Source organism: Myotis daubentonii, chromosome 2 (genome assembly GCF_963259705.1).
Source record: "Myotis daubentonii chromosome 2, mMyoDau2.1, whole genome shotgun sequence".
Classification (NCBI taxonomy): domain Eukaryota; kingdom Metazoa; phylum Chordata; class Mammalia; order Chiroptera; family Vespertilionidae; genus Myotis; species Myotis daubentonii.
This window is the reverse complement of record NC_081841.1, coordinates 28,498,144-28,511,109: the sequence shown is the minus strand read 5'-3', so window position 1 is coordinate 28,511,109 and position 12,966 is coordinate 28,498,144. Positions and strand designations below refer to the sequence as shown.

General features: G+C 43.5%; 1 pseudogene; it reads left to right on the top strand.

The window, feature by feature from the left end:
* The first annotated feature begins 570 nt into the window (after positions 1-570).
* Positions 571-3,488, top strand: LOC132226501 (phosphatidylinositol 3-kinase regulatory subunit beta-like; annotated as a pseudogene).
* The last annotated feature ends 9,478 nt before the right edge of the window (positions 3,489-12,966 follow it).

Genomic DNA, 12,966 nt, shown 5'->3' with positions numbered 1-12,966 from the left:
GTTCTTTGAAACTTTTTGTTCCCTGTATTACTGCATTCTCACACATCTTTTTCCGGGGGGCAGAATGACTCTTTTTCTTTGTAACAATCAGTTCATAAATCCACAGAGACCCTCCATGGCACGGCTCATGATAACTTTCTAGTTCTGAAAGATTTTGGGAGAAACTATATTAACTTTATATCAGTAGATGAAATGACTCGGCTTTATCTGAAATCTTTATCAGTCAGACCCCATGAGGAGAGATACCTTGGTTTGCTAGGTTGCTGTAGGTCTGGTGACTGTGATTCAACTTATCTGAATTTCACCAGTTTCCTCTGAGATTTAGGCTCAGTCACCTTCTGGAATTTGTTTCTTCTCCCCATGTTCCCCACTCACTACACAAAGATGTTGTGAATATTAACGTCAAAAGGCTTTGAGTACTCTTGAAGAAAGGCACACCTCCAAATACAAGGCATTAAGTAATCTGAAAGGCTTCACTTCATGATTATCATATAAATAATCAAGAGGATTTTGCCAAGAGAGCAGTTACTTTGAACTAAATCCAGCTGAATAATAATTTTTAAAAAAATCATGCATGAGATAGAAAGTAACGTAAGTCCTAAAGATGTACATACAACAATACTTTAATAGGGGTGAGAATAAAGGTAAATCAATATGCAAACTGTTTGTAGGAGGTACCTGACACTGTTAATGTGCTTGATTTTAAGTTACTGTCCTTCCTGTCTGATTAAGGACATAGAATTCAGTGCAGGGGACCGAAATCTGACAAAATGCTCAACATCATTAGTCAACAGAGAAAACGCAAATTAAACCACAATGAGATTAACTACACACCCAGATGAATGAGTAAAAGTGAAAAGATAGATATTGCCAAAGGTTTGGTGAAGATGTTAGGCAGTCAAAAATATAATAAATTGCTTGTGGGAATGCTAACCAAACTTCCTTTTAAAGTTAAACGTAACCTACACAATGACCCCACAATTGCATTTCTACGTATTTACCCAATCAAAATGAAAACCTATATCCACAAAAAGACTCGTACAGGAATGTTCATAGAAATTTATTCATAATACAGTGGGGCCTTGACTTACGAGTTTAATTCGTTCCGTGACGGAGCTCGTAACTCAAATTACTCATATGTCAAATCATAAAGTGAACGAGTGAGACACGTGATGCTGGGCTGATGTTGTGGCGTTCACTGTGACATTCGCTGCACCAACTAGCAGTGGGGCATCTGAAGCTGGCTCATAACCCAAATTTTAGCTCGCAACTCAAAGCAAAATAGTCGGCCAAGAGACGGCTCGTATCTCGAAAAACTCGTTAGTTGGGGCACTCGTAAGTCAAGGCCCCACTGTAGCTCTAAAGTGGTTGTACCCCAAATGTCTATCCACAGGTGAATAGATAAAACGTGGCATGGTCATACAATCCAATGCTATCTGTTATATTTATGAAAAGCAAGTGACCATAATGACCAGAACACCACGGCCCCTCGCCCAGGCTGGCCCCGCCCCTCAGGGAGCGGTTAGGGGCGCCCCTAGGCAACCCAATAGGGTGCGAGTTTGATGGGGAAAGTGGAAGAAATAGAGGAGAAGGACTTAAGGGTCTGCGGGGTTGGGGTGGTCGGCTGGAGGAGGTGTGGAGTGCGCTGAGGAAGGAGGAGGAAGATCCGATTGGAAACCGGCCCAGCACAGTACCTTTCTCATTGCGAACCAGGACGGCGCCAGCTGTGGCCGGAATGGGCGGTTGTCTCATGAGTGCGCTTGGGACCGACATGTCCGTGGCAGCAGCAGTTCTCCAGAAACTTCACTGATTCCAAATAGGAAACAGCTATCAACCTCAGAGAGCAGAAAAATCCTCTCCAACTAGAGGTCCTGGACCCGACTGAAGGAAACACCACTGAAGGAGGAGCTAGAAAAACCGGGAGCATTCGATCAGAGGATTGTGGGATTGAGGAGGACACCTGGGCACCTACAGGATTGTGGGATTGAGGAAGAGGCCTGGGTGACCAGAGGATTGTGGGATTGTGGAGGACGCCTGGGCGCCTAGAGGATTGTGGGATTGTGGAGGACACCTGGGCGACCAGAGGATTGTGGGATTGTGGGGGACGCCTGGGTGACCAGAGGATTGTGGGATTGTGGAGGACGCCTGGGCACCTAGCGCTAGAACGTGAGCCTGTTATTGGGCACGTGCATAGTCAGCCCTATAGTCCTCAGTCTCGCAGTATTTGGACGTGACTTCTGGCGGGAAGTTATTTCTATTGAGGTTTGCTGTTCCCTTGCAGCCAGGAAGATCAGAAGTAAAGGTTTTGTTTATTACCTTGGTTTGAAGCGCAGGACAAGAGCCCCAGTAGGACCAGCTCTACGAGGAGTACACACGCTCCTCCCAGGAACTGCAGGTGAAGCGCACCACAATCCAAGCCTTCAATGAAACCATCAAGATCTTCGAAGAGCAGGGCCAGGCTCAAGAGAAGGCCAGCCAGGGGTATCTGGAGCACTTGGTGTGAGGGCAATGACAAAGAGATGCAGAGGATCCCCGAGAGCTGCACAAAGCTGGAACAGGAGCTGCGGACACAGGCCTTGGACAACCGTGAGGTCGATCAGCACTTGAACAGCCTGAAGCCAGACCTCATGCATCTGCACAAGATCCGAGACCAGTACCTGGTATGGCTCACCCAGAAAGGCACCTGGCAGGAGAAAATCAAGTGGTTGGGAATCAAAAATGAGACTGAAGGCCAGTACGCACTGATGGAGGATGAGGATGACCTCCCCTATCTTGAGGAAGGAACCTGGTATGTGGGCAAGATCAACTGCACGCAGGCTGAGGAAATGCTGACCGGCAAGTGGCATGGTACCTTCCTCGTCCGTGAGAGCAGCCAGCAGGGCTGCTATGCCTGCTCTGTGGTGGTGGACGGCGATACCCAGCACTGTGTCATCTACCGCCCAGCCACTGGCTTGGGTTTTGTGGAGCCCTACAACCTGAATGGGTCTCCAAAGGAGCTGGTGCTGCATTACCAGCACACCTCCCTCCTGCAGCACAACGATGTACTTATTGTCACACTGGCACATCCCGTGCCAGCCCCGGGCCCCCCTCCCACAACCCGCTGACTCATACAGAGCAGGACTCCATCTTTCTTTCTGTCTGTCTCTCTTCTTTATGGATCTTTCTCTGTCTCAGTCTCTCTCTTGCTTTCTCTGAGTCTCTCTCTTCCTGTCACTCTTTCTATCCCCATCTCTGTCCTCTCTGTCTCTCTTAGTCTCTGTACCTCTATGTCTCTGTTAGAGGAGCATACCTCCTCCACCCCATGCCCCCTTTCCCCATGGGCACTGCCCTCCCCTGGTTCTGGCTGCCCCCACCAGTTCCTACAGTTCCCCCAAGCTCCCCCTGCCTGGACCTGCCATGTTTACAAAGGCTCCTGGGGTGCTCAGCCCCAGCCCGGTGCCCTGATTTTTAAGTGATAGGCCTGGGGTCAGGGCAGGAAGAAGGCAGGAAGGAACTTTGCTGGGCCACTTTCAAGAACCTCACCTGTTACACTTGGGCCTGGGCCCGGGTGGGTCTCGCCCCACAGACCCAACTTTCCCTCCAAACCCTGAAGTGAAACCCACACTGGTTACTCCCACATGGAGCTGCTACCCAGAAGCCCTCCTACCCCCAAAACAAAATTATTAAAAATAACCCCAAGAGCTGGGCCCTCTCTGACCCAGGCTTCCCAGGAACCGAGGCTGCTGCAGGTACTGCTGGGCCAGCCCAGAGGCACCGCTGCCCACAGCACCTCCCCTTGATGCAGTTTCTAGGCTTCTCCTTGATAATGTTGGGTTCTGATTTTGTTTCCTTGACTGTAAACCCATTTTCTCCTCTTTTGGGACAAGAACCGCGGTTTTCTATGCTGCCATGGACCCCCTTCCTGCCTGCTCAGCTAGGCTGGCAGGTGGGTTTTGTATGGTACGTTGATACTGATGTGGATATAAAACATTGAACTCAAAAAAAGGAAAATGGGATAGTGACGAATAACAAACTTTGGAGACAGTGAAGGGCAGTTTGTCCAGACTGTTGAGAGCTAAGAATTAGAGTTTAATTGGGATAGAAATCCTGCTAATAGCACCTGATGCCTGAATTCTGAGCACTCTACTTTTAGGTTTTCCAGTTCAAGTTTTTGGAGGCTGCCTATTAAGACATTCCTGGTTGGAAAGTGTTTGTATAGACGCCTGTAAGTGTTAAGTATTTGCTATGTTTACCATGCTTAGCTCTCTGTAAGGAATATGGAATGATGTTAAATGCCTCATGTTCTCAAGAAGCTTGACTTTTAAAATAAAAAAATACAGAAGAAATATAATTATTAAAAATTAAGAAAGAAGAAGCTCTAGTTTTAGGGGCAATCAGGCAGGCAAACAGAGCAGTTAGAAGCCAGTGGTCCTGGATTGCGAGAGGGATATCCAACTGCCAGTTCAGGCCCGTCTGCAGGATCAGGCCTGAACCAGCAGTCGGACATCCTCCAAAAGGTCCCAGATTGCGAGAGGGTGCAGGCTGGGCTGAGGGGACGCCCCACCATGCATGAATTTTGTGCACTGGGCCTCTAGTTCAATAATAAAAACGACAAAACTGCTTGGCCAGTGTGGTTCAGTGGTTGAGTATTCGCCAATGAACCAGGAGGTCACAGTTCTATTCCCAGTCAGGGCACCTGCCTGGGTTTTGGCATCTGTCCCCAGTAGGGGGCATGCAAGTGGCCGTGGTTCAATGATTCTCTCTCATCATTGATGTTTCTATCTCTTCCTCCCTCTCCCTTCCTTTATGAAATCAATAAAAAATATATTGTTTAAAAAAAGAGAGAGAGAAAGGGGGAATAAAAGGAGAAAACTCCTCATACAGCAGCAGGATGGATACAGGTCAGTCACTGTTTCGTGTGAAGGAAACCAGACAACAGAATTGTCATATTGGCATTAACTATTCTGCTATTACATCCACAAAGATTGTTGCCCATTTCTAGTCATAATACATATCTATTCACACACACACACACACACACACACACACACGCAATTTGTGGCATGTTGGAAAGTGAAATCACTACATAAGATTAAAGCAATTGATTTTAAATTTTTGAGTGCTTTCTATATGCCATTCACTATGTTAGGTGTTTCATTTGCATGGCAATACTTAATGGATAAGGTGCTATTATTAGCCCCATTTTATAGACAAGAAACCCAAGGCTTAGAGAGGATAAGTGCTGCCACTCAGCTAAATATACTAGTAGAACTGGAACTCAAATTCACATCCATCTCAGTCCAAAGCCTGTAGGAAAACCAATGCCCTCACCTGGTCCTCACTGTTCAGTGCTATCCTTGTTTTTACAGAAATGCAGAACCTAACCTATCAGCCCTTATTAACCTATGTGATTTATCCCATGGGGTAGAGAGGAAATGAATCATGGAGGGATTCTTTACTGATACATATCTGCATTTATCAGGCCCTAGTAGTCAAGAAGGGAGAGAAAGCCCTATTCAATCTGGAAACAAAAAACACAGGTCGCTCGCAAGAAAAAGTCCTGATATTGGTGGCATAGGAGAATTTACTGTGGTAGTCAAATATGTGAACTGATTCAATCCATGGGCTGCCGCTGCTAAGTTTCATTGCTTACTTTAGTTCCTCACTTCCTGCCTCCACTAGAAGCTCAGAGCTAAGTCTGCTCATCTTCATTCTCACACCACACAGCTAAGTCAAAGGATCTTTGCTCCCACATTAGATAAAAAGACTCAGACTTCCGTTCCTCCAGGAATTAAGGCAAGATGTAGTAAGTATTTAAATAGCTTCAACTCCTTTCCTCCTACAATACACATACTTGTGTATACATTCATCCATATGTACACACATATGTACATAAGTACATACATACATGCATACAGAAGGGGGCTTAATACCAGTCATTCTCCCATGTACTCTGATGCTAACCAATGGGAGTCCCATGTCTGTTTGCTAACCCTAAATTCCAGGAACTGGTGGCCCAGGGACAACCACTGGCATCCCCTATGCCACCTTGGGTGGAGCTCTCTTTGCCCACACATGTCAAGTCCCAGGAATGGATTGTCACTTTGATTCCCCCTTCCCCATTCTGTTCTTCCTGGTCCCCTTTCCTTGGGGACTAAAGCCTCTCCTCTTAGCCTTACAAAGTGGCTCAAGCCCTGCTGTACCATAGAGATACCCCTAGTTAGCCACGTTTTCTGCCTACCTGGCCATGAAACCCTGCCGGGAGCCGGTCCATCCTTGCTGTTTCAAGGGACCTGGCATATATGGCATATGGTTCTTAATATGTTTGCTCACCTTCTTGGCTCTGTGTTTTAACCAAGGTCACCTCTCCGAGAAAGGTTGAATCCCCAGGTAGGGATTTTCCCCTGAAGTTAGGGAGGGAATAAAACCCCTCAACTAAGTGCCAGGCGGGTAATTAATCCCTTTAACTACAAACAATCATGCTTAAACTACATAATCTTTACTCCCTGGAATGGAGATAAGAAACGCCCTAACCTTTGTAATAGAGATTGATAGGATTGAATCAACTGGTATAAATACAGTTGTAACAAGACAGAAACACTCAGAACTTAGAACACAGAACTCATGAGACAGAATTCAGAAGACAGAAAGACACAGAACTTAGAACACAGGGCTTGGAAGACAGGACCAAGAGAGACAGAACTTAGAACAGAATCAAGAAGACAGAACCTACACGGAGCCTAGAGACAGAAGAACTTCGCTGGAGAGAGCATGCCGGAGGATCCTGGAGAGGGACTGGCCTTGGAGCCTAGAGACAGAGCCTAGCGGGAGAACATGGCAAGGGATCCTGGACTGAACCTGACTACAGAGATTGGCAGGAGAACGTGACTGGAACCTGGCCACTGAACCTGGCTGGAGATCCTAACCAGAACTTCGCTAGAGATCCTGACCAGACCCTGACAAGAGAACCCGGCTATGATGATCAACTGAACGCTGTCTCCGTGCCCTTCCTTCTTCGCCGACTCCGTCCACACCTTTGGGGACCCCTGGACCCGCTGGGGTTGGACCCCGGCAAAACCCTACAAACCAGATTCTCTCCCATGAGTCTATGCATGGTAAGGCACTCTGTTTTTGAGAGCAGTGTGTTCTGGTAATGTTTAAAAGTGGATTCTCCCACCCTGACTGATGTGGCTCAGTTGGTTGCAGTGTTGTCCAATGTACCAAAAGATTAGGGTTGGATTCCTGGTCAGCCAGGGCACATACTAGGTTTGGGGTTCAATCCCAGGTCAGGGCACATATGGGAGGCAACTGATCAATGTCTCTCTCTCTCATATCAGTATTTCTCTCTGCCTCTTCTCTCCCTTCCTCCCTCTCTAAAATCAATTTTAAAAAATTTATAATAGATTCTCCCAGAAAAACACCCTAACTTTCATTTATTAATTTCTGTGATATAAATACTTCCACAATAAATAAATCCAAACTACCAACTTGACATCATTTATCATGAAGTTGGGAAAGATGAGCAACTGCAATTATTATATAGTATTTCTGCTGTATACTATACAGATACAACAGAATTAAGAACCCCAAAAGCATCAGTGATGGTAAAATGTCATAAATGCATTGGGAAGTAATAAGTTTTGAGTATTTATTCTGTTTCCAAACTTTCCAAGACATACTTCTTTTATTACCCCAACTCTCTTTGGTGAAGGAAACTAACAATTACTGAATATATTATGTATACTAGCCATTTATGTATCTTATCCCATTTAATTCTCATTATAACTCAGATGTTGTAGGTAATATTATCCCCATTTTTAGATGAAAAAACAAAACCTTTTAAAAAATCAGCAAAGGTAAGATTTAAGGCCAGTTCTGTCTGACTGCCAAGTTCACATTCTTTTCTTCACACAGGCTTCCTCTGAGCTCTCATATGCAGCTTTGCTTGATTATATGCATGGGTAGGTGTGCCTACCATTTTTATGATAGCTTATACTATAGATTACAAGCTTTAAAAGTGTAAGAGTATTCTTCCTGCACCATTTAGAATACTGGGAGTTTAATAAACTTGTTGACAGATTTTATAAAATCTGGTTAATTTATTGCTTTGGTTATAAAAATAATACATTTAAAACAGAATACTTAAATAGTCACAAAGAAGAAAATAAATCATACGTGATCCCACTACCCTGAGTTATCCAATTATTGCTATTTTGATATTTCCATGTTTTTCTCTCTATGTATAACCTTTGGAAATATAATTGGCATCACACTGTACATATTCTTTCATATTATTTTTACTTTGATTTTTTATACTTCATATCATTTTCCCTTGATATTTAATATAATTCTACAATGATATCCTCATGTGTTTATCTAATCATTTTTCTATTATTGTTTCTTAAAGTTTCTAATAAATAATGCTTGATTTTCATTCTTTTTTCAGATTTTTTTTTTAATCCTCATCTGGGGATATTTTTCCATTGATTTTTAGGGGGTGGAAGAGAGAGGGAAAGACAGAATTATCAATGTGAGAGAAACACATTAATTGGATGCCTCCTGCACGCACCCGACCAGGGGCCAGGCTGGGGAGGAGCCTGCAACGGAGGCATGTGCCCTTGACCGGAATCAAACCCAGGACCCTTCAGTCTGCAGGCCAACGCTCTATCCATTGAATAAAACTGGCTAGGCCTGATTTACACTGTTAGAGATATATTTGTGCACATCCTTATTTCCTAACATAAGTTCTTATATATGAAATTGCAACTTTTGTTGACTTTGTGTGTTATCAAATTGGCTTTCTACTACATTTTGCCAAATTACGTTTCTACTAGAAGTACATGGAGTGCCTAATTACCCACACACTTGGCAACATTTGGTATTATTATGTCCATTGTTAATCATTGCCAGGCTGATAAATAGAAATCAATGCCTTCTATTTGTTGTTTCTTGACCACAATTGAGTTTGAACAACTTTTCGTAACTTTAGTGTCTATGTTATACAAAATGCCTACTCAGTTTTTGTCCACTTTTCTACTATAATGTTTTGTTGATTGGCATTTTATGTACCTAAGCTTTGATTTTTTTTTATTCCTCTTGGGTTACAAATTTTTTTTCTAGATTATTTTACTTTAAAAAAAAAACCTTTATTATAAATAGTTACAGATTAATAGGTTGCAAAACATAATACAGAGTGCACTGCTCATCAAGGTCCTGCGTGGAGACATCTTACATTAACTGTAGTACATTATCAAAACCAAGAAATTGACATTGGTACACACTGGTTATAGACTACAGACCTCTATAGGTTTCTTCATATATTTTTAAATCTACTAATGGAGATTTTAGACAAATTTTAAAGCATTCATTCTTGGGTTTTTTTTAAAAACACACACACACACACACAAAACTTTCCACTTCTGGTTCCACATGTAAGAAGATTTGGAAGTGGCCACTCCATCTTGACGAGTAAAAAGCTGAAGAGACTGGAAAATCAACACCTCTTCTTGGGTCCATAAGACAGAGAAGGAGCCAGGACAAACCGCTACCCCTAAGGTTGCAGCAGTGGGAGAAGAGAGTCGTGGCTTAGGAGAGCAAAGACTCACCAGCAGAAACCACTGTGGGGACCAGTGCTGGGATAGGAAAATCTGAACTGTAATTGATGAATTGCTGTAGGTTCAGTACAGACAAGTCTGAGAGTTACAAGCGCCAACATTTTTAACCTACAATACTCCTAGTCATCCTCAAACATTGCCTATCGCATGCAGCTTTATTCAACTTCCTGACATATTCTTTCCTTTGCTTACATAACATATTTGCACCTATAAATAAATTCAACAAGTGATATTGACTATTACATGCAAGATACAATGGCTACAAGTAAGTCAATATTTCTGCCTTCAGAAACTTGGGGTGACAATATCTATGACAGCATCTCTGATACAGCTCTCAGATTTTTAGCCTCAACATTTATTCTGTCAACAAATTTTAGAAGCACTAAGCACACAGGCACCCTTTTTCTATGAAACAATTTACCCTTGTCATTGCACCATCTGAAATCTGTCTATATCATTTGACCCACACAAATCTGTTCTTGACTTTCACGATGCCCCTGAAATCTTTCCAAACTGCTCTCAAGATCTAACCAGACCAGAGCCCCCAGTAATTATGCCCTAAATCTAACAATTCATTTTTTTATCCATCCCATTTCCCTAGTAATTTTATACATGGGTGGATGCCTTTGTGCGTTTGTGTTTTATATTTATAGCTACAATTGTAGAATCCTACAGTAACACAGTTCATTATATAAGGATCTGGAAATAATATGACCAAATCCCAGATCCTAAGACGCAGCAGTAAATATAATAAAAGTCTAATATACCCTATTTAACCTATAAGGAGGCACTGTTTCAGTCCCTGAACAGCTCATTATAGAGATTCCACAGCATTGCTATTTCCCCCCTTGTCCGTGGCAGCCTGCAGACTGCTGGAGAGCATGACCATGGGCAGGATGGCTAAATGACCTCTGGGGACCTGTTTTTACCCCCTAAAAGCCGATGTGTTTCCTTTTCTTGGAATTATGGCACAAAGGCTGCATTTTACCAAAGTGCCTGGCACATAGTAGTCTGTCACAGTGGTTAAAAGTACAGATGCTGGAGCCAAGAGTAACTAACCAGCCTCTAATGTCAGCTGTATGTGTGACCTTAAATCCCTTTGTGGGTCTCTGCTTCCATCAACTCATCTGTAAAATGATAATGATCATGTCTAGCTCATAGGTATGCTGTGTGGGTTAACTAGTTCATACATATAAAGCACTTAGAACAGTGCCTGCCATATACTGAGTGTACAGGAAACTGTGAATTACTAGGTAGTACCAGTAAATATGTGTACAAAAAACTCTATAATTCCATGAATTCCCAGTAACTTAAAATATACATTTAATAAGAAATACTGGGGAGTAATCTTGAATCTGAACTTTATAGACTTATCTAAATCATTTTAAATACATTGTCTCATTAAATTGAAAATATTATTAAGTTAGAAAAGAAGATAGATGCCCTAACTGGTTTGGCTCAGTAGCTAGAGCATCAGCCTGCTGACTGAAGGGTCCCAGGTTCAATTCCGGTCAAGGGCATGTACCTTGGTTGCGGGCACATCCCCAGTAGGGAGTGTTCAGCAGGCAACTGATCAATGTTTCTCTCTCATCGATATTTCTAACTCTCTATCCCTCTCCCTTCCTCTCTGTAAAAAATCAATAAAATATATATTTAAAAAAGACTATCTCCTTTTCTTTTCTATTTTTAAATATATTTTATTGATTTTTTAGAGAGGAAGGGAGAGGGATAGAGAGTTAGAAACATCAATGAGAAATAAACATCGATCAGCTGCCTCCTGCACACTCCCTACTGGGGATGTGCCCGCAACCCAGGTACATGCTCTTGACCGGAATCGAACCTGGGACCCTGAAGTCCACGGGCTGACGCTCTAGCCACTGGGCCAAACGGGTCAGGGCAAGATAGTCTTTTTTGAAAATGAATTCTCGAAATTCAATAAATCGGAGAACCAAGATGGCGGCATAGGTTAACGCCGGAGTTTGCTGCTTTGAACAACTACTTCAAAAGTGAAACCAAAAAACGGAAGGGACATCACCCAGAACCGCAGGAACGCTGGCTGAGTGGAAGTCCTACAACTAGGAGGAAAGAGAAACGCACACGGACACTCAGAGGAGGCGCGGTGCTGAGGTCAAGTTCTGAGGTGCGTAGTGCGCAGAGCGGGCTGCCGGCGGAGGGTGCGGTTGGCGTTTTCAATCAGGAGGGAGTCGCAGACTCTGAGCTCCAGATACAGGCGAGTCTTTAGGGACTCAGACTCAAACGGGAGAAGCGGGACTGTCTGGCTTCGGTCAGAGCGAGTACAGCTTTCTCTCTGAGCTTTGCAGTGGGTGCTGGGACTCAGAGAGGCAGAGCCCCTGGGGACAGGACTGAGAGCCGCCATAACTGCTCTCTCCGGCCCACCCTGTTGATCCTGTGCGACTCACCCCGCCCAAGTCCTGCACAGAGGCATTTGCCAGATAGCCTCAGGCAAAGGCTAGATTAGCACCTCCCTAGAGGACAGAAGTTCTCTCACTGCTGACACAGCTGATTCTCATAGCCACTTGGCCTGGAGGTCAAACCCTCCCTGGAATTAGCTACAACAATCAAGATTTAACTATAAGACTGCGAACAAAGACCACTAGGGGGTGCACCAAGGAAGCATAACAAAATGCGGAGACAAAGAAACAGGACAAAATTGTCAATGGAAGATACAGAGTTCAGAACCACACTTTTAAGGTCTCTCAAGAACTGTTTAGAAGCTGCCGATAAACTTAATGAGATCTACAAGAAAACTAATAAGACCCTCGATCTTATATTGGGGAACCAACTAGAAATTAAGCATACACGGACTGAAATAACGAATATTATACAGACTCCCGACAGCAGACCAGAGGAGCACAAGAATCAAGTCAATGATTTGAAATGCGAGGAAGCAAAAAACATCCAACCGGAAAAGCAAAATGAAAAAAGAATCCAAAAATGCGAGGATAGTGTAAGGAGCCTCTGGGACAGCTTCAAGCTTACCAACATCAGAATTATAGGGGTGCCAGAAGATGAGAGAGAGCAAGATATTGAAAACCTATTTGAAGAAATAATGACAGAAAACTTCCCCCACCTGGTGAAAGAAATGGACTTACAGGTCCAAGAAGCGCGGAGAACCCCAAACAAAAGGAATCCAAAGAGGACCACACCAAGACACATCATCATTAAAATGCCAAGAGCAAAAGATAAAGAGAGAATCTTAAAAACAGCAAGAGAAAGAAACTCAGTTACCTACAAGGGAATACCCATACGACTGTCAGCTGATTTCTCAACAGAAACTTTGCAGGCCAGAAGGGAGTGGCAAAAAATATTCAAAGTGATGAATACCAAGAACCTACAACCAAGATTACTTTAT